The 23,606-nt window shown below is 37.3% G+C and overlaps 1 long non-coding RNA gene across 1 annotated transcript; it reads left to right on the plus strand.

Annotated features, from left to right (window-relative positions):
* The first annotated feature begins 633 nt into the window (after window positions 1-633).
* Window positions 634-8,885, plus strand: LOC148676140 (uncharacterized). Its single transcript, XR_015940871.1, has 3 exons — window positions 634-834; window positions 3,113-3,232; window positions 8,700-8,885. It is a non-coding gene; the product is annotated as an uncharacterized LOC148676140 (long non-coding RNA).
* Window positions 8,886-23,606: the final 14,721 nt, after the last annotated feature.

Below are 23,606 nucleotides of genomic sequence, written 5' to 3' on the forward strand. Positions count from 1 at the left end.
TAGTTTGACAAAGAGATCAGTGGACAAAGATCATTGTATCCTTTTTTAATCATCAAATATGAAAAGCTTATTTTGATCTGTGAGCTGAGTGATGCTTCAAAATATGTTATACTGAAACACAGGACACTGGCTAGGGTGAGCATCTCAAGTCATCGATGAAGCAATTGTTTTGTGTATTGAAATATTGATCATGGGTGTCAGCCAGCTGACATATGTTTGATCTGAAACATCTAGCCAGCAAAGTTGGTCGAGTTATTGGTATCAGGCGCATACATCACGAACTTCTCTCCTCATTGGAGACTGTAAAGAATAATTTGACACCCAAATGGTTAATGATTTTAGCCATGAAAGAGTAATTTGGTAGAAGATACCAGAAAGCAAACAGGATAGGAATCTCTGTGAACAGGAATAGGAAACATGGAAAAGGCTTAAAGAAAAAGAGTTTTAAAAAGAATAAAAGTTTTACCCGAGTGACTTAAAACCCAACATGGATCATTTGAGAATAAGTTTCCAAAAAGAAATATATGTGTGGAAAGGGTGGGGGGGTCATATCTGAGAAGTGTATGTAGGGTTTGTCACAACAGAGCCCTTAGACTCCAATGTCATTCAGTTCCAGATGGCTTCTGGTATAAATAGCTGATTCAAGGCAGTGTACATTGAGCACAGGGTTCTTTGAGGTGACATTCTTATTGGCAGACAGAACATAAAACCAATTCAGGAACTGGATATTACTGTTTTCTGTGGAGATGTGAGATATTATATATACTGTATTAAATAAAAATAGAAACTGCTGGATGAGATCCTCATCACTTTGAAAAAATCAAAAGAACTACAGTAGGTGATTAAAAAAGCCTCTTGTCATTTACAAACATTCTTATACTCTTAATGGAATGATTTATGTAACATATATAGTATTCAAGAAGAGCCATTTCTGTACAATACACTATAAGTCTTACACATGTATCATATATGTTTGTCTTTATACAGTGCCTTGCGAAAGTATTCGGCCCCCTTGAACTTTTCAACCTTTTGCCACATTTCAGGCTTCAAACATAAAGATATAATTTTTTTATTTTATGTGAAGAATCACCAACAAGTGGGACACAATTGTGAAGTGGAACGAAATCTATTGGATTTTTGAAACTTTTTTAACTAATAAAAAAATGAAAAGTGGGGCATGCAAAATTATTCGGCCCCTTTACTTTCAGTGCAACAAACTCACTCCAGAAGTTCAGCGAGGATCTCTGAATGATCCAATGTTGTCCTAAATGACTGATGATGATAAATAGAATCCACCTGTGTGTAATCAAGTCTCTGTATAAATGCACCTGCTCTGTGATAGTCTCAAGGTTCTGTTAAAAGCGCAGAGAGCATCATGAAGACCAAGGAACACACCAGGCAGGTCCGTAATACTGTTGTGGAGAAGTTTAAAGCCGGATTTGGATACAAAAAGATTTCCCAAGCTTCAAACATCCCAAGGAGCACTGTGCAAGCGATCATCTTGAAATGGAAGGAGTATCAGACCACTGCAAATCTACCAAGACCTGGCCGTCCCTCTAAACTTTCAGCTCAGACAAGGAGAAGACTGATCAGAGATGCAGCCAAGAGGCCCATGATCACTCTGGATGAACTGCAGAGAACTACAGCTGAGGTGGGAGAGTCTGTCCATAGGACAACAATCAGTCTTACACTGCACAAATCTGGCCTTTATGGAAGAGTGGCAAGAGGAAAGCCATTTCTCAAAGATATCCATAAAAAGTCTCGTCTAAAGTTTGCCACAAGCCACCTGGGAGACACCCCAAACATGTGGAAGAAGGTGCTCTGGTCAGATGAAACCAAAATCGAACTTTTTGGCCACAATGCAAAACGATATGTTTGGCGTAAAAGCAACACAGCTCATCACCCTCAACACACCATCCCCACTGTCAAACATGGTCGGCAGCATCATGGTTTGGGCCTGCTTTTCTTCAGCAGGGACAGGGAAGATAGTTAAAATTGAGGGGAAGATGGATGCAGCCTAATACAGGACCATTCTGGATGAAAACCTGTTGGAGTCTGCAAAAGACCTGAAACTGGGACGGAGATTTATCTTCCAACAAGACAATGATCCCAAACATACAGCAAAATCTACAAAGGAATGGTTCACAAATAAACGTATCCAGGTGTTTGAATGGCCAAGTCAAAGTCCAGACCTGAATCCAATCGAGAATCTGTGGAAAGAGCTGAAAACTGCTGTTCACAAACGCTCTCCATCCAACCTCACTGAGCTCGAGCTGTTTTGCAAGGAAGAATGGGCAAGAATTTCAGTCTCTCGATGTGCAAAACTGATAGAGACATACCCCAAGCGACTTGCAGCTGTAATCGCAGCAAAAGGTGGCTCTACAAAGTATTAACGCAAGGGGGCCGAATAATTTTGCACGCCCCACTTTTCATTTTTTTATTAGTTAAAAAAGTTTCAAAAATCCAATAGATTTCGTTCCACTTCACAATTGTGTCCCACTTGTTGGTGATTCTTCACATAAAATAAAAAATTTATATCTTTATGTTTGAAGCCTGAAATGTGGCAAAAGGTTGAAAAGTTCAAGGGGGCCGAATACTTTCGCAAGGCACTGTATCTGTATGTTTCATCAGAATATTGAGAATAAATGTATAATGTGTTAATTTTCATAAATATAAATGACACTGCTAGGATGTCTATATGAACATCTGCAATACCAATGTAAATATTAATGTATTGTTATCCGTTTTTAAATTCTCCCCTGTCTGTTGAAGAAAGAATTAATCAGTTATAAGCAATATAATTAAAATGCCATCGAATGGCACACTGGAGAATAACTCAGTGAGGCATATTCATTTAATCAAGAAAGAGGATATTTATCAGACTTCATGATCCTCAAATTAGCTATTCTTTATTTTTTTCATCAGACTTCTGAGGCTATGACCCATTAAAATGTTGTGTTATTGCTAATAAGGGCTTTTATTAAAACAAGTCATACAGAGTTTCAAGATAATTCTGTCCATCTGTCCTTTATGTAAAATTATTTTATTATTATTATTATTAATGATGTTGATACACAGAAGCATTAATCTTTTATCTTAACACTTTGGCCAGAAAACTGCAATGTTTAGCAGCACCATCAGTGACCTGAAGCATTCTAGCATGCCTGTGATGCATCTGACATCTGCAAGATGCTGCTTGTATACTTCAAGAAAATCTTTGATTCAGGAAAAGGTGAGTAAGGCAGATGTGTCATAGTGTACAATCTTAAAGATTGAAGTACAAGTTTTGCTTCTGGGTATAGCCTTCAAAGTTCAGCAGTACAGTAATGAGATGCTTTAACCAGCTGTCTCACCTTTCTTTTAACAGTATGACAGTTTTGTGTTAAATATAAATGTCATTCCTCATATTCACAACCCACATTTGTGATGGCTTGAGCAAACTGTGAGATGTCAAAATTGAAATCTAAACCCACCCAGTCATAAGAACAAAAATGACTTTTTGCTGTCAATACTTGTAAAATAGTAGTTACAATAATTTCTAGCAACAATAGAATCAGATTTATACAGTGATAAAATGTTCTCATCAAACATTTCCTTCTAATACCCTTTGTATTAGACTAGAGATCATGAAACCTTTAGTTGTAGCTCCATGGATATCTATATACATGACGTAACAGAACAGCTGGCGACCATTTACATAAACATAACACAAGGACCAAAAAAAGTAGCTTTAAGGCTTTAATTATTAAGAAAATACTACATTCTCATGCATTCATGCCTGCAATTATTGTGCATGCAAAAGCACGGAACTAATTACAGATGCAGCCATTCAAAATGTGCGGCACAAACATGTACCGCGGGCATTTGGCTACGTCATCGCGCGGTACGTGATTGGTCGGTCGTAGAAAGATTTAAATGTCTTTACTGTGCCCGTTTTAGTTTTGAATATTTATATGTAATTTTACCGCTGAAGGGAAATCTTAGTAGCTGACCATAAAAAGAATAGGAGCATAACGCGTGTGAAGGCCATAAACGATATTAATTTTGGAACATAAACATACAGTATTACAGTATGTAAACTGTATATGGCTGGTCTAGGTACTTTAAAGAAAAAATACACACCAGTATTCCATTTCTCCCTAAACATTTTAAGCATCAAAGTTTTATGAAACAGTATGGAATCGCGTATCTAAAGAAATTAATAACGATATAATTATATACATGTACTGCAACACAAGAATAGTATACGCTGTACAATGTCTGTTGATACTGTATGTGTAAGGCTGTTTCACCACTTGTCATGCGACCGTCCAAGTGGCGTGGTGGTCTAAGTGCCTGACTTGTAAGCGAGAGGTTGGCTGTTCAAATCCAGCTAGCGCCATCGGTTTTCTTTTAACAAATAAAAATTTATTCGAAAAACTAAAATAGCTAATGTTATTGGCATTATATTGACAGTGATAAGTTCTTGCTTTGTGCAGGGTTTAGCAGTTTTCCGAACATAGTCTTTCAGTGAATGCCATAACATCTCTATTGGATTTAAATCTGGGGATTCGACTGGAGTTTTCACCCAGTACACTCCTTCTGCTTTAAGTACGCTGGTCAAATGTTCCTAGGTCAAATTCTTCCAGGACGACGGCACTGAAAATATTTGGCGCTCTCTCTCTTTAAAGCTCTGGCCAAATATGAAGACAGTACGTACAGTTAGAATTCAAACGGAATTAAAAACTACACATCCCAGTTACCATGGTGGTGCTTGTGATCATTACGTTTAACCAATGAAACAGGGTGAAAAATCAGTCACATGACTTTGGGTCTGAGTTTAGAAAGCTTAACCTATCAGCAACAAAGCAAAATCTACACAATAGGCTACCTCAAACTGTCAGTTACACGACTGTGTATGTCGCTTAAGCCACTCCTATTTGGCATTTTAGTTATGGAGGCAGAAAGACACCCCCCTCCCCCAGGTGCCTGACTTGTCGCCATTGTTAACCGTTCCGTGTCCGAATCGCAGTAGGTACACGTACGTAAAAAAGTTCATCCCAGCTACAATACATATATATTTTTGTGGTAAGAGGGAGCAAAACATCAGTATTTACTGCTAGTAATTAGTTTAGGATTTATAGTTGAAATCTGAGCCTAAATATAAAGTTAAAATCTCGACAAAGCCATGTAGGAAATTCGCACACAGAAACACAGAGAAAATAAATCCTTTCTGACATCTTAAATCAGTTTCGATCAAGGTCTCCAAAACAAACAAGAAAAAGAGCATTTTCAGAGGGCAATTACGCTGTGTTTATGTAGAATAATGATTTATGAGCAATCTAATTTCTTATTCATTTAAAACAGTGAAATGTCAGCTGCAAAAGATCGCACCAGAGACAACACTATCTCTGCCTGTCATAGATGTTCAGGAAAGGGTGAATGAAGTCATGTCAAGTACAATAATTCGGTGATCAATAATAACAGTTGTAGGACAAGAAACAAAAGATAGTGAAAACTTAAGCTTTTTAAGGCTAAAACTAAAATTCATTCTACAAATAAAGGCAAATGAAAATTCAGGACGTTAAAGAGGTGTAAAAAATACAAAAATGCACATGAGCAAAATGTTTTAGAAATGGAGCAGGTGTTACTTTGAAATAAGCAAACAGAAAAAAAGCCATGACTATATATAGTGCAGAAGAGGAATGCAGGAACACTTGCTTAGATATACAAAATCACAAAAAGGTGTGTTACAAAAGAACAGGCAAACATGTTCATCATGTACACGAAAATGTACATCAATTTCCCTTCGGGATCAATAAAGTCTTATCTATTTCTAAACATGAAACAGAGTGAGGAATCAGAAAATTAGCATGCATAAAAAACAGCAATTCTGTCAGTGTGCCTTAAATGAATTAATAGCAAACATGGTTTCATGGAGGGCTTCTCAGATAGTTGGGCATTCAGGTAGATTGCCAGGCGAAAGGATTTGTAAATATATTTTGTTAAAGCAAGTCAGTTTTTCAAAACACATAAAATACATATTTCCAAGAAAGTTTAGCCTTTGTCACTAATGAAACCACTAAATAAAGACATAAATATAGAAATCTAAAGATTTTTTTATTCAATGTTGGTAGCAGGATGAACTGTCAGGTTGAGCTAAGTGTACAGTATATTTTGTCACAGAGTTGCTGCAAGATGTTAACAGTCAAAGAAGGTACTTAGAAATTAGTCATTTCAAGAAGAAGATTTTCAGAAAAATTGTAAATCTACCAGGATAGAGAAAGCACAGAAAATAGGCAGTTAGATTAATCAGATTAGTATGAAAAGCCATTTAGCAAAGAGGGAATGAGAAGAGTGATAAACTAGTATACTTTAGATCTTTTTTTCTGAGCCAGGGAAAATCTGATCATGTTTCTCTAGAACAATAATTAAAAACTTTATTTATATCACCTTTAAAAGTGGCATCTCAAAGCAATACAGTAGATGTAAAAACAGTTATAAGGACCAGAGATTACAAAGTAAATACATATAAGAAAGACAAGCAGTTGGAAGTGCTACCAAAATTAGTAAATGAAGCAGATACAGACTAAGTCTTCTGAAAAGAAAGGTTTTGAGGTTAGATTTAAATGCACTCAGGGTATGTGACTGATATCACTGGGGATACAAATCCAGAGCTCTTGGGTGCAGCTAGAGAAGGTCCTGTCACCCACAGAATGTAGATGCTCTTGAGGACAGCTAGAAGACCAGAGTCAGATGGACAAAGGTGGGGAGTAGACAGATAATACGCCAGATAGGTACTGAATGAGGATGAGGATTTATAGTTGACTTAAAACCTGAAAGGAAGCCAGTGCAAGGACTCGAAGACAGGCGTATTGCATCCCGATCAGGATTCTTGCTGTCAAATTCTGAACATATTGGAGATTGCTCAGTGTCTATTTATTTTCCCCAGTGAACAGGATGTGCATTTATTAATTCTAGAAAAAAAGCCTTTCTTGATTTCTCTAGTTCCTAGTTTCTCTAGTTCCCTTTAAAATAAACTATTATTCCACAATGCAGAGTATTACATGGCCAGTATTTAATTATGATATTTGTGATTTAAAGAAATTAACACAAGCAGCTTTTGGGGATTTAAGTGTTGGCTGAGTTATTGCAGGATATAAGACTAGAGATGTTGGTAGGAAAAAGATAATTTGGTGTAAGTTGAGGAATACACTGATAACAAGAACACTTCCTAATGGGGTTAGGCATACTTTTGATGAAGATGATGAAGTTAACAGACTGTTTGTTTACATAGATACTGAAATGAGGATTGTATTTTAGATTTTGTGTAGTTGCAAGCATTGAACTATGTGTTGGATTCACATGAATTGAAGGAATGTGCAAACATAGCTGATGCTGATCCACAGAGCCAGCATATTAAGATGTTTATATTTAGAGGCAATTTGTTTAAATAACTAACTAGGTATGGATACTGATGTGCAAGAGAGGTGGAAAGGCTGTTTCCTTATGCCAGCACTATAAAATAATTTATCCTCAGTGAGATGCTGCCATCTCATAGTGGGTTTCTGACACTGTGTATAGTTCCATCCACACAGTGCCTTTACTTCCATCCATTTTATAATCTCTTTATCCAGTACAGAGGATTTGGAGCCTTTTCCAGTAAGCAACGGACGCAAGGCAGAACACACCCTGGACATAGCACCAGTTCATCACAGGACAGACAGACACAAACACACACGCACCAGGGCCAGTTTTCCCGTAAGCCAATTAACCTACCAGTATGTTTTGGCGTGCGAGAGGGAATCATCACACATATGGAGAAAAACCACGGAACCCAGAGAGAACATGCAAACTCTACACCACTTCGCCACCATTAGAATTGGATGGATATCTTAGTTATCTTTCTAGTTCACAGGTTTGCATGCATAATTTAATTTTGACATTTAGACATCAGGTACTACTGTTGTATTTATGAAAAAGAAACAAAACAAAAAGCACACTAACAACTGTGCCATCCTACTCCTTAGTAAATACATTGTATTATTTTTAAACGGTTAACATTGTTAGCAAAATATTTTGAATTATATTTTACTCTATTTTTTCTTTAAGTTTGTATTTAACTTATTTTATGATAGTCAGATTTAATGTATATTATATATATTATGTATATTTGAACAATGAAAATATATTTTTACAAGATGCGGGGGAAAGTGCAACAATTTATTACAGTGCTAAATTTAATATTATTGATTACTAATAGTTTATGCTAACACCTATCTTAATTAGATGTATTTAAAACAATGAACTAAGTGTAACATAACATTCAGAAATACAATCGAGGATAGTTTTGTGGTGTTTGTATAGATGAAACGTTTCTAAAATGTTAGCAAAATTAAAGACGATTAAAATCTGTAATCTTTCCACTTGTAATGTCATTAGAAAGTACAACAAGTTCCTGCTTTGTCTAAGGATGGTATCAAAATGTAGTCTAAGTGGTGAGAAAGCTGTGTTTAATGATAATTAAGGGACTTAGAAGTAAAAAGAGATTGCTTGATTAATTTTAAAAACTAAGTTATAAATGCAGACGCGATCGGTGCCATAAGCGCTCCAGGCAGCAGAACGTTCGTTCTGTACTGCTGAATTCTATACGCTATATAAAGGCGCTATATAAAGATGCTGATTCTTATGGAATGTGTTTTCTTTCTTCTTTTTTTCAGCATGGAATAAACCTATTACTTGATTCTTATGGAAGCCCGGCTCCTCCAGGGGTAAAAAAAAACATGGAATCGCGTATCTAAAGATGTAACGAAATGTCTTGCGTTGTACAGCTTTTCAGCTAAATATATTTATCACGACAGCCGGCTGGCTGTGCCAAAAAATAAATAAAAACTGGTATGACAACTCTTAAGCATACTGTGGTTTTTGTTAACACAAGTTTATCAGTGAAAAGACAACGGGCGTTCTCAGAGTAGAATAGTCGTGCTTTCCCCCTTCCCCCTTTCCCCCTTCCCCCCACGGAAAGACAGACAAATGTTTTCACTGCCTATTCAGCTACAGGCTACAGGTGTGCGAAAAAGCTACAGGCCTGCCAATTGTAATTGTTTTTATTTTTAAATATATTTTAGCAAAGTCATGTTCCATAAAAGTACGGTAATTAAAAACCATTAATACTTCCGTTGGAGTTTAAATAAAGTTGATGTTTTCTCTTTTGGCTAGACTTGACTATTTAGCCATGAGATTATGTTTATGTTTATGTTTATGTTTATTAATCTTCCTTGTTATGCACTGTGAGAATGATAATGTAATGATAATGTAGCCTTTGGCTACAAAACTTAAACCAAAACTAAATTATCTGGTGAGCCTTGTTTTGTCAAAGAACCAAGATCATCTCGCTTTCAAAGGACAGCATAAACTTTCAAAAGACCGCAATGATACTAGCAAGGGTTAATTACACTATGAACCGCATAAAAAAAAATGTAAAATAGTCTTCTTTAGGTGTGAGGGCAGGAGTGGATCGCAGCTGGAATACACAGCAAATAAAAGGAAAACAAAGAGCAGGGCAGGTGAGACGAGTATCCAAACAGTGAGTTTTTCCTTCTTGAGAAGAAGGAGGCACTCTTTTCCTCTAGTTTGAAAGTCTGTCCAGAAACAAAACATTCCTGTTAAACAAGAGGAATGTAAAAAAATTGTACACAAGTAAAAAACTTTGTGTGTCTCTCTCTCTGCTGGCACGCGGGTGCGGTTGTGTGCTATACCAGCTGTACAGAAAATTAAAGTGCCCCTTTCCATTCAACGGGTGTCAGAGGTGCTGTGTCCTATCTTCTGACAGTCACGGTAATTACTTCGTTCCTTGATATTCTGATCTGCAAGGCCCTTTGGCTACAAAACTAAAAATAAGATACACTCTACAGACATTCACAACAGCGACATATCATTAAACATGTACATATATTGTTAAATTATTACTTTAAATAAATACTTTGAGTTACTGAAACAGACCGTTAATAAAATTGTCACAGTTTTGTTCTTGTTTGGAGACAGGGATATTCTGACAACAATTGATTTAAAGACGATCTGTCAAAGTGCAATCAAATACAATATTGTTGTTGTTGTTATTGTTGTTTTTATCCTGTAAAGCGCTTCGAGAAGCCACCTTTAAAGGCGCTATATAAAGGCGCTGATTCTTATGGAATGTGTTTTCTTTCTTCTTTCCTCAGCATAGAATAAACCTATTACTTGATTCTTATGGAAGCCCGGTTCCGTGGCACAATGCAACGTAAATTTCTACCTTTGTCTTCTGTGTAATAATGTTCACCTCTCTGTCCAGCAAATTAACAATACTAATAATAATGAACTTTATTGTATATAGCGCCTTTAAAGGTGGCTTCTCAAAGCGCTTTACGGGATAAAAACAACAGAGCTGTTAAACCAGTTTTTATCTATTGTTCGGCACAGCCAGCCGGATTAACGAATAAATTTTTATTCTGGTGTGTATTTTTTCTTTAAAGTACCGAGACCAGCCATATACAGTTTACATACTGTAATACTGTATGTTTATGTTCCAAAATTAATATCGTTTATGGGCTTCACACGCGTTATGCTCCTATTCTTTTTATGCTCACTATGATTTCCCTTCAGCGGTTAAATTCAATTCAATAAATATTCAATACTAAAACGGGCACAATAAAGACATTAAATATACATATACATACTGTATACAGTACAGTTTGCATACAGTAATATGTTTATGTTCCTAAATCAATATCTTTTATGAGCATGTGAATTGGAACGGTGAATCGGAGATTCTCAAAAATTACTGTACTGCATGATTGGAAACAAATCCATGATTGGATCATCAATGAAATCTTTTTGTTTACAAAGACGGTTACAAAGATTGTAGACCAGGGCAATACTTTGAGTTTACAGCTTGTCCAAGGTCAATCATTATTAATACTATTATTAATATCTTTGGTAAAGACTTTGATGGCAATAGCTCAAACATGAGAGATTGAGCTTTATTAGCTCCACATTGCGGAAATTCCGGATACTGTTATTTTACTTGCGGTACCATGCGGTACTATGCGAGAATATACGGTATTAATACGGTAACGTGCGCTACACCGCGACAAGCGCACCGCATTATAATGCGGTATCGGCCACTTGTTTTGAATGGCTGCATCTGTACATAATTATTATCACACATTATTATCTTATCTTTGTCATACTTACACAACTAAACTATATCTAATAGAAACCTGTCATATACACATATACTGTATATATGAACAAGTAATAGGTTTATTCCATGCTGAAAAGAGAAGAAAGAAAACACAACATTTCAGCCGTGGAGCCTTCTTCATATATTACCATGAAAGCATGGATGTTATTTGTTATAGAATGCTTGAACTGCCAGTCAAGAATGTTCACAGAAAATGACACATGATTAAAACATTAAACCCCATTGTAGGCACTTTCTAACAGAATATATAATGAGGTTAAAACAAATTGAAAAATAAGATAAAATTACATCCCACAATATTTTGACAAATAACATACCAACCTTTAAATAATCATATTCCTATGAAAACATGATGAAATTTATGTTAATTAATATAACACTTAATAGCAAAAATCCAAGATAATAACAAGGTAGATCTGCATTTATTAAAATAGTTCAATTTATTTGGAATAAATTATAAAAAAAAAAGATTTATGTAAGTAATTGAGAGAATGATCAAAAAAGAAATTACTATAAAAGAATTACTCTTTATATAGTGCAGACTTTTACCTGTATGTGCTACAATGCAATTAACAGTATGCAACCGACAAAGTCATTCAAAACTCTTTTTTTGTTTACTTGCTTTTAAATCCAGCGTAAAATTGTTTTCTAATTGGTATCCGTACATAAGTATTGTTACATTTAGTATCTTCTTTGGATTTGTGGTAGCAACATGGCAACAACATCATGTCTCAACAATTTATTGTAATCGTTGTATTTGATTTTTTTTAAGTACATGCATACAATATTATAAGCACACCACAGCACAATTGATTAATAAGTACTGTACTGATATGTCTGACAACCACATGCAGCTGTGGTACTTTAATTATTCACTACACAGAAATGTAGTGTGCTCTCACGAGGCACCAGTTCTGTAGGGTTTGGGCATTTACTGGGACAATTATTAATTGTAGCAGTAAATCACAAAATGATTCTTTTGATGGCCTTAGAATCCAACCTTGCGGTATAACTCAAACAACGCACACACACAGGTACTATTACACAAGAATACATTTATTAATACATAAAATATGCATGTAAACCTAACAGATCTTATCGTGAGGGTTATCAGAATACAAAAGACATATATTCATTCAGTTACGAAGAGTTACATATATCAAGAGGACATACGTTCAGTATATCATTCATTTAGACCGTTTTGTAAATGAACTTGGTTATAACTTCTACATTGGATACTCAAAACAAGTACATAACTCTTAGGAATTAAATTGATATCAACTGGTTGGGATAACAATTGAATTCTCGAGCTGTAATGCATTGAAGTTGAATACTCATCCATTCTTTGGAGATTCAGATCTCCTGCGGGCTCTCTGGCTCCGTGCCAGGCTGTGCTGTGCTGCTTGCGATGGTGCGCTGCAGATGCTCACTGACCGGCTAGTTAGTGTTGGCTTTAACTAGCAAAGTTTGTGCACAGGAGAAAAGATGACTGTGGGTCCCAGCAAGTCAGGAAGAGGACCAGTTCGTTCCTGATGAAGCGCTAGTTCTGAATAGTGATTCAGCTGTCCACAGTTCCGACCTGCTCATGAGGCTTGCTGCTGATGCTAACCTCGGGTGGATCCTCTGGTTACTCTCTGGCAACCTCCTCTCTAGACTCTTAGAACAGAGGAAAGTTCTGGCACTCGGACACACTGGCCGTTCTGTGGTTGTCCGGGCTGAGTCTCAGGATGGTTAGGAGGCGCGCTACTAGAGGCGCCTTTCTGCTCTTGGGCCGTCCTGCCCTGGAATTGTCTCGCACCCCTGGAATTCTCCTTAGAATTCTCCTACTGGAATAGTCCTACAGGCTCTCTGTGTTGCCTGTTTTTACCTGGAGGAACTTCAGCTCGTTCATTGGCTGAAAGTTTCATGGGCATCAGGATTCCACGTGGGTTACTCGGCCCTACCAGTCCCTGATTGGTTGATCAAGGTGAGATGAGTCACTTACTCCTGACACCTAGGAATGCAGTCCAGATGTCCATCTTGAACTCCCTAGACAGATAGGCGCCAATGGATGACCATTGATCATGATAGCCAGGCTTAGCTAAGTGCATCCCCTTTTGGGAGCTGTCCATTATCAAAAGAAAACATCTTTAAATCAGCCTGCATGAATAGCTTCTCTGTGGCTGCACCACAGAGATGAAGAGAGAGATGGGGCCTCATTTGGGAAAGCACAGCAACACTTAATTCTGTCTTATTAACAATCATCACCGCTACAGAAAACAGCAATATTAATAATTTCAACTTGTTTTGATTAGTTTAGAACTAACACAAGTGCCACCAATTGATCATCTTTGAGCAATTTAAGTGCTAAATTTGATTTGTTGAAACAGAACATGGTATACTGCAAAGGATCAAGTAAAGGTTTAATCCATGCTGAATAGATAAGAAACACAAAGTTTCTGCTGTGGAGCTTTCAGCAGGTGTGAGTGGTATACTGCAGTTTACTTAACACTAACCTGAGTTTTGATACACATTCTAAGTGGCTCCAAGTATATCTTTCATTCCTACCTTGTCTCCTCTCTCAGAAACCAGGTCTTGTCTCTCCCAGGCTCAGTAGGAGCCAAGCTGAATTAACATTCCTATAAGACCAAGTTCTTTTATGAATGTTTGTGGAACCAGATCCTTCCTCAAGAAGAGAGAATTTATCAAGTCAATGTTAAGTTAAGGTATAAGATTCGTTCTCCCGAAATACCATGGAAACTCAGACCACATCATTCTGTTTCTCCTCCTGGCATACAGAAAGCTGCACAGGCGAGTGAAACCAGTGGTCAGAACGGTGAAAGTGTGGCCTGAAGGAGCTGAAACAGTCCTGCAGGACTGTTTTAATATGTATTATATTCATGTATTTATTTCACCCACTAGTATTTTACTATAAATGTGATATTGCCTTTTTTGGTGAATTAAATATGACTCAGCGAATTTTTTAAAGTCATTTTGGAAAACAATAATTTCTAAAATGATTAATTGAAGTTGAATGCAATTTGTACTTACACTTGTAAATAATAAGAATGTATTAATTATCAGAAATCCTGTTATTCCTGTTAAGGATTGCAGCAACCTGAAGCAAATACCTAGGGTACATGTCATAAGACAAGACAACATGGATGGGACACTAGTTTATTGCAGGATGCACACAGAAGGCAATGTGAAGACACTGATTAACCTCCTCAGTATGTATTTGTAAGATAAGAAGAAACCCAATGATCTAACAAATACCAAAGCAAATGCAAGTGAACCAGAGACCCAAGAGATTTGAGGCAGCATTAATGACAGCATCACCACCATGTGAAAACAACACACATTTGTAAATATAAGTGTATAAAACATCAATATTAAAATATATAAATGTATTTTAAATGAGTTAGACACTGTCCTTTCCTCTTGTGTCTGGTTTTGTGCAATATCAGCCAATATGCAAAGCAGAGTGCTTATATCGAAACTTAAAATGGAAAAGCTGTTTTCTCTGCAATGTTTTTGTATTTTAATATTGATACTCAAGTCAGGTACTTACAGATACAGTCATTCAAAGTGCGCAGCACAGATACGTACCGGAGGTAATTGGCTACGGCCTTGCGCATCGTGACGCGCGTTGACGCAAAATACCGCGGTATGTGATTGGTTGACCGACAGGGGCACTCGTGGTCCGTTGGTCGGTCGTAGAAAGATTTAAATGTCTTTACTGTGCCCATTTTAGTATTGAATATTTATATGGAATTTTACCACTGAAGGGAAATCTTAGTAGCTGAGCATAAAAAGAATAGGAGCATACTGTAACGCGTGTGAAGGCCATAAACGATATTAATTTTGGAACATAAACATACAGTATATGGCTGGTCTCTGTACTTTAAATAATAAATACACACCAGTATTCCATTTCTCCTTTAACTAACGTCTTTAACTAACGTGATACCGGAGTCAACAATCATACTTTTAGATTTTGATTAAAAGGGAATATAATATGGAATCGGGTATCTAAAGAAATTAATAACGATATAATCATATTCACGTACCGCAACACAAGAATAGTACACGCTGTACATTGTCTGTTGATAATGTTTCTGTAGGGCTTTTTCAGCACTCCGCATGTGACCTTGCTGGTGGCGCTGTGGGTTAGGTTCCTGACTCCCACGTCACATGGTAAGTGTTTGAATCCAACCGAAGCCATGACTTTTTTTTTAACAAACATTTCTTTGAAAAAATACAACTTTTCCATGGGTCATAGATTAAATAAAACCTCACTCGCACCAAACAAATTTATATTTCTAAATATCACAACATGATCGAATTGAAGTCATTTTAATAACAATGAATAGTCACCTACAGATGCAGCCATTCAAAATGGGTGGGGTATTTCACGGCATACCCCGGTGGGCGTGTCGTGGTATCACGCAGTATCACGCGGTTAATCGCGTCATTTGACGTCATGCCGGAAAGTATCCGGCATCACCTTGTAAAACCGCCAGGGGGAGCTTAACCTCTCATGTACAGCATTTGAGCTTTTAAATTTGAACTGTGTATTACAGCATGTTAATCATCAGTCATTAAAATGTTGGTATATTTTATGAAAGCAAGATTTCTCAGTTGGACAAAAGTACACAACCTACCTTTATCAGAAATATTTATCCATCAAAGCCTTTACCGAAGATATTACTAATAGTATTAATAATGAATGACTTTGGACAAGCTGTATACTCAAAGTATAATTTGTACAAGCACTTGGAATTTGTCCAAGCCCTACTTTGTCAGGCATTTTGTTTTACTTCAACGGGCATAAAAACTCTTGCTTTTAACAGGGCGTTTCATAATTTCTAACTACGAAAATGATTTAAAATGAGACACTTATCATTCAACTAGAGCTCAAAATATCACAAGGATCCTCAAGAGCACAGCAAAGACTGTATTAAAAGATACTTGTATGAGATACATGAGAATCCAGGCTTTTTTATCAACTCTTTCTTTTCTGTACACCAGATATTATGGAACCACTTCAGAAGGGTGTCAGCCAGTCAGATTCCAAGAATCGGTACTTTAAAGGAAAAATATACACCGGTATTCCATTTCTCCCTAAACATTTTAAGCATCGAAGTATTTAACTAACGTGAAATAGCGTGTGAAAAAGTGGTAGTTTTAAGCTTTTCTGCTAATATAATATGGAATCGCGTATCTAAAGAATTTAATAACGATATGATTATATTTGTGTACTGCGACAGGGCTGTGTAGGGCTGTTTCGCCTCTCTCCTCATGTGACTTCCCTTGTAGCCCACTGGTCTACGTGCCCGATTACCAACTCACAGGTTGTGTGTTCAAATCCAGCTGGTGCTGGACTTTTCTTTTAACAAACATTTCTTCGAAAAAATAGAATAGCAATATTATGGACAATCAATTGACTTTTATATTTCAAAATATCACAACATGATCGATTCTAAGTCATTTTTGATAACAATGAATAGTCACCTTCTTCCCTTCTGACAATGGTCCCTGCTTCTGCTTCCTGCTTCTATTGTGTGTGTACGTGTGTGTAATTGAGTAAATTTTTATAGAGAAATGGAGGCTGGACAGTATGCGTTACAATATAAACATTTATATTGATTTAAATCGTGTTTTGATTTAAATCGCAAACGCGTGTTTAGTTATATGTGTTTTTTTAATCATAATCAGACTAATGCAACATAAATTGATACAGTATCTTTGTCTTCTAAGTATCTTAATAAACTTTCAGCATAGCTTTCTTCCCATTTAGATTTATTTTTCTTGGGATTTTGGGATCAAACGTGGAAGGATTAGATTGTAATCGTTTTTATTTTTCAAATACGTTTTAGAAAAGTGTAATCTATACCTGCCCAGACTGTACGCCTTCCTAAACCCCGCCCTGACCACTTTCACTCCTGTCCTGCTCTTCCCCGCGCACCCCAGCCGGGCGCTCTTCGGCCTCTGCCCAGGACGAATGTATATTTTGATATTTACACCCGCCGCGGCACCGAGGGAGCGTCTGCATTTATAACTTAGTTTTTAAAATTAGTCAAGCAATATGAAGCATCTCCTTTTACTTTTAAGTCCCTTAAATACATTGAGCACAGCTTTCTCACCACTTAAGATTACTTTTTGATACCATCCTTACACAAAGCAGAAACTTTCCGATAACATACAGTACAAGTGGAAAGATTACAGATTTTAATCGTCTTTAATTTTGTTACGTTATACGTTTTAGGAACGTTTCATCTAAACAAACACCACAAAACTATTCTTGATTGTATTTCTGTTATGTGTATGTTATGTTACACCTACAGTAGTTCACTGCTTTAAATACATCGAATTAAGAAAGTTAGGTGTAGCACTTTAGATCTTTTTTTCTGAACCAGGGAAAATCTGATCATGTTTCTCTATAACAATAATAAAAAACTTTATTTTACATATCACCTTTAAAAGTGGCATCTCAAAGCAATACAGTAGATGGAAAAACAGTTAAAAGGGACCAAAGTAAATACCAGACAAACGCAAATGCGTTTTTAATAAAATGCTTTTATTCATTCAGCAGAGAGTGAGAGGGACATCCAGCAGAGAGAGACGCACACACCGGTTTCCATTGACAAAAGTAATTGTTTTTTTTCAATTCCTCTTGTCTAACAGGAATGTTTTGTTTGTGGACAGACTGTTAGACTAGAGGAAAAGAGCATCTGTGAAGAGCGTCTGTGAATTCCGCTCCGTAAACGGTGCTTCCTGGGGGGAGATAGACGGCAGGGACAGCATCAACAAATTCCTGCGCGGTGGTGAGCGGAGAGGCCAGGATGGAGTGTCCTGAGGCGGTGTGTGCTCTGCGGGGGGCAGAGCTTCCGCCAGGCATTGCAACCTGTGTGGCGGGGAGAGGCACTTTTCGGGAGACAGCTGCTCAACTGTTTGACTGCTGGAACATACTGTCTCCTTCCTCTGCATTTTCAGGAGTGTCTCTAGCCTCCCAATCCTCTCCAGTAATGCGTCGTACTGCTCCCGCTGCTGCCGAAAAGTCTCCACACAGGTGCTGCTTCTACAGGTTGGCACCCTGGCCAGTGGCCGAGAGCAGAGACCCACGGCCTGTGGCAAAATAACATAATTCATGTAAGAAATAAAGTCACACAGTAGTATTCATCAGTCGCAGAACAGACGTCAAAATAAACTTTTCTTTTTTTCCGTCTTACCGCTTTCTATTTTTCTGTCCTGGTGGTAGATTTCGAAGATCGTTTCGCCCATGCGGTGTTTTCTTGAAGAACAGGCTACGAAGAAATAATTATAATTGAATTTAAAATTAAAAACAGCAATCATACCTTGTAATATGTGCTGTAATCGCGTATTTCAGATGAAGTATGCTGTATTTGCTTACCCTTCGCTCTTTGGAAGCTGGGGCGGCAGAAGCACCCCATCTCTTCCCGTAAAAGGTCTTGGTCTCCATACTGTACTGTGGTCGCTGTAGTGCAGGTTCGCAGTTTTTTGATGGGAGCTCACCCAATCCCTTGGTGTATTTATGCTATATTCACATGTACGGCTAGAATGTTCATTGTCTTCCAATGAAAGGCGGGTGCCTTTTGCCGAAGTCGGGAGACATTAGAGGCTTGCCACACCCGGACTGTTAAACCAACGCATTAGCACGTCAAAGCCCATTGAGGAGCCAGGCGCAATAGTTGTTTTGTCCCTTGATTTACTGATCTGCATTAATTATGGAAATCGAGTTCCTGCTCTTTGCAGACGACCTGGTCCCGCTGTCGCCCACAGAACAGAGGCTGCGCCAGAACCTGGCACTGCTGGAGCAGCACTGTCAGACCTGGGCGCCGACAGTCAATCTGGACAAGACCAGAGTTATGGTTTTCCAAAAAAAAAGCCAGACCTCAGGGAAACAGGTACAAATTCACACTTAACAACACATTAACACCTAACAACGGGAGCAGGGACGAATTAGGCCAGTACCCACTATTGTTAAACATACAGAAAAGAATATTGGCTTTAGTATTAGCCATACAGAACATTAAAGTGCCCCTTTTGCATTCAGTGGGTGCCTGAGCCGCTGTGTCCTATCTTCTGACAGTCGCCGTTGTGAATGTCTGTAGAGTGTATCTTATTTTTAGTACTATATTTTTGTATTATATTCCCTATTAATCAAACTCTAAGAGTATGTATCGGCTTGTCCCCTCCTCCCGCCCCTCTCTGTGTACAGTAGAGCCTCCTGTCCAGCCAGCACATGTCCACAGACATTCACAACAGCGACATATCATAAAACGTTTCCACATATAGTTAAATTATTAGTTGTTTTTCAGGAAGTTAAAAAAAACACTTGAATTACTTATCCAGTCTCTCGAAATAAAGTTATTTTTCAAGCAATGCAACAAACGTCGGGCAATGTGTTTTTTTTAATCCAACATTGACAGCCACATATTAAATCTTGTCAGTCAGCTCTTTTTTCTCTATTTGAATTGTGGCTTACACATCGCACGACTTTAAAAGCTAGAAAGACAGGTTTCGATTCACATTAGCTGGCCAGCCTTGTTAACAAAAAAACAGACAATACACAGGGAGGGGGAGGTCAAGCGAGAGAGAGAGTTTTTAACCCTCTGTCTAAAATCCCAAATAACCCGGGGCAGAGACTCTGGGGGGATCATTGCGTGATACAGAGCGGAGCTCAGTCAATTCTTATGGAATGTGTTTTCTTTCTTCTTTTTTTCAGCATGGAATAAACCTGTTACTTGATTCATATGGATGCCCGATTCCGCCAGGGATTCAAAACTTTTTTTTTTTTAATCGGGTATCAAAGAGAATAGCATTTTGAGCGTGGACAGCACATACAAGGGTTAATTGCACAATGAACTGCGCCAAGAAATTTAAAATAGTCTTCTTCAGGTGTGATACAGTCTTTTAATACAGTCTTTGCTGTGCTCTTGAGGGTCCTTGTGATATTTCGAGCTCTGGTTGAATGATAAGTGTCGCAGTTTTCTTTATGGGTTGCAATTTAGAAAAAGTCAAAAACCGCACTCAAAATGCAATTTAGAGCTTTCTGGCAAGAGGAGACACCCAAATTAATAATGTAACATGCCACTGTTTGTGCATGAACAAAGTTATACTGACATTTCCTTAAATACGCGATTAAAAAAAAAAATTAAAAAAAATTAAATCCCCGGCGGAACACATTCCATAAGAATCAGCGCTTTTACAGTATATATCGCCTTTAAAGGTGGCTTCTCAAAACGCTTTACAGGATAAAAACAACAATAACAGCAACAACAACAATATTGTATTTCATTGCACTTTGAAAACCAAGTAATAACTTAACTATATGTGCAAACGTTTCATATGTCGCTGTTGTGAATGTCTGTGGAGTGTATCTTATTTGCCTTGCGTCCTGGTTATCTCGCCCTCCCCACCTCTCTCCCTCAATTCAATTCAATTCAAGGTGTTTTATTAGCATGACAGATGGGTACAATCAGTGTTGGGTATTTACTTTGCTTTGAGATTCCACTTTTAAAGGTGATATATAAAATTTTAACTAAAATAAATTGATATCTTCGTCTTCTAAGTATCTTAATAAACTTTCAGCATAGCTTTCTCCCCATTTAGATTTATTTTTCTTAACTAGTATACTTTAGATATTTTTTTCTGAACCGGGGAAAATCTGATCATGTTTCTCTATAACAAGAATAAAAAAACATTATTTTACATATCACCTTTATGTGATATCACCTTAAGGATGCGCAAAGAAATGTAAAATAGTCTTCTTTAGGTGTGAGGGTAGGAGTGGATCGCAGCAGGCATAATCGGCAAATTAGGAAAACAAAGAACAGGACAGGTGAGACGTTTATCCAGAGAGCGAGTGATCAGAAAAAGGAACAGCTGTTACACCCAGGTTTTACGCTTTCTCTCTGTTGAATGAATGAAAGCATTTTATTAAAAACGCGTTTGCGTTTGTCTGGGTATTTACTTTGTAATCTGTGGTTTACATCTACTGTATTCTTTTGAGATGCCACTTTTAAAGGTGATATGTAAAATAAAGTTTCCCCAGCGGAACACATTCCATAAGAATCAGCGCTTTTATATATCGCCTTTAAACACATATATTTAAACACACGTTTATGATTTAAATCAAAACGCGATTCAAATCAATATAAATGTTTATTTTGTAACGCATAGGTGACTATTCATTGTTTTTAAAAAGACTTAAATCCGATCATGTTGTGATATTTAGAAATATGAATTTGTTTGGTGCGAGTGAGGTTTTATTTAATCTCTGACCAAGGGAAATGTTTCATTTTTTCAAAGAAATGTTTGTTAAAAAAAAAGTCATAGTTTCAGTGGGATTCAATCACAGACCATGTGACATGGGAGTCAGGAACCTAACCCACAGCACCACCGGCAAGGTCACATGCAGAGTGCTGAAAAAGCACTAGAGAAACATTATCGACAGACAATGTACAGCGTGTACTATTCTTGTGTTGCGGTACATGAATATAATTATATCGTTATTAATTTCTTTAGATACCCGATTCCATATTATATTCCCTTTTAATCAAATTCTAAAAGTATGCTTGTTGACTCCGGTATCTCTTTAGTTAAAGACTTCGATGCTTAAAATGTTTAGGGAGAAATGGAATACTGGTGTGTATTTTTTCTTTAAAGTACCAAGACCAGCCATATACTGTATGTTTATGTTCTAAAATTAATATCATTTATGGCCTTCACACGTGTTACAGTATGCTCCTATTCTTTTTATGCTCAGCTACTAAGATTTCCCTTCAGTGGTAAAATTCAATATCTACAACGGGCACAGTAAAGACGTTTACTGTAAGTCTTTCTACGACATACCAACGGAACACGATTGTCCCTGTCGGTCAACCAATCATGTACCGCGGTACCGCACGTCATCTTGCGTCACAATGCGCGACGCCGTAGCCAATTACCTCCGGTACGTGTCTGTACCGCGCACTTTGAATGGCTGCATCTGTATGCGTTACAATATAAACATTTATATTGATTTAAATCGCGTTTTGATTTAAATCGCAAACGCGTGTTTAATTATATGTATTTTTTTATTCACAATCAGACAAATGCAACATAAATTGATATCTTTGTCTTCTAAGTATCTTAATAAACTTTCAGCATAGCTTTCTCCCCGTTTAGATTTATTTTCTTGGGATCTTGGGATCAAACATGGAAAGATTAGATTGTAATCGTCTTTATTTTTTAAATACATTTTAGAAAAGTGTAATCTATACTAAAAAGCTGTACACCACCTGCTATAAAGATACATATTGTAATACTTTGGGTTCGGATAGGACAGACACAAGAACTCAGACTTGCGGAGTTAAAGCAAGTTAAAGCCTTGATTTTATATATCACCTTTAAAAGTGGCATCTCAAAGCAAAGTAAATACCCAACACTGATTGTACCCATCTGTCATGCTAATAAAGCACCTTGAATTCAATTGAATTAAGGGGGGTTGGGAGGGCAAGCGAGAGAGCACAGCCAGGACAGACAGGCAAATAAGATACACTCCACAGACATTCACAACAGCGACATATCATAAAACGTTTGCACATATTGTTAAATTATTACTTGTTTTTCAGGAAGTTAAAAAAACACTTGAATTACTTATCCAGTCTCTCGAAATAAAATTATTTTTCAAGCAATGCAACTAACATTGGGCAATGTGTTTTTTTAAATCCAACATTGACAGCCACATCTTAAATCTTGTCAGTCAGCTCTTTTTTCTCTATTTGAATTGTGGCGATTCAAACAACTTGGGATAACAAGTGGTCTTGTAGTCACCGAGCTCAGAAAGCTTCAACAACAGATGACAATTCCCTTAGTCCTTCCTTAGTCTTCCTGAAATTGTCAGATTATGAGTGAATAAAAGCATTTTATTAAAAACACTTTTGCGTTTGTTTGGGAGCTATATTATGTATTTTTCATATGTAAGATATAACGATGTGTTCCCACTTACACATCGCACGACTTTAAAAGCTAGAAAAACAGGTTTCGATTCACATTATCTGGCGAGCCTTGTTTTGTCAAAGGACAGCACAAAAAAAACAGACAATACACGGGGGGGAGGGCAAGCAAGAGAGAGAGTTTTTTGCCCTCTGTCAAAAAACCCCAAATCACTCGGGGCAGAGACTCTGGGGGGATCATTGTGTGGTACAGAGCGGAGCTCAGTCACCCCAAACAAGTAGTAAAGAGAGAAGAGTCAACAATTGATTTAAGGACGATCTGTTAAAGTGCAATGAAATATAATATTGTTGTTGTTGTTATTGTTGTTTTTATCCTGTATTCTTCTTTTTTTCAGCATGGAATAAACCTATTACTTGATTCTTATGGATGCCCGGTTCCGCCG

The sequence above is a fragment of the Lepisosteus platostomus genome, chromosome 2 (assembly GCF_059453375.1).
Source record: "Lepisosteus platostomus isolate fLepPlt1 chromosome 2, fLepPlt1.hap1, whole genome shotgun sequence".
NCBI classification, from domain to species: domain Eukaryota; kingdom Metazoa; phylum Chordata; class Actinopteri; order Semionotiformes; family Lepisosteidae; genus Lepisosteus; species Lepisosteus platostomus.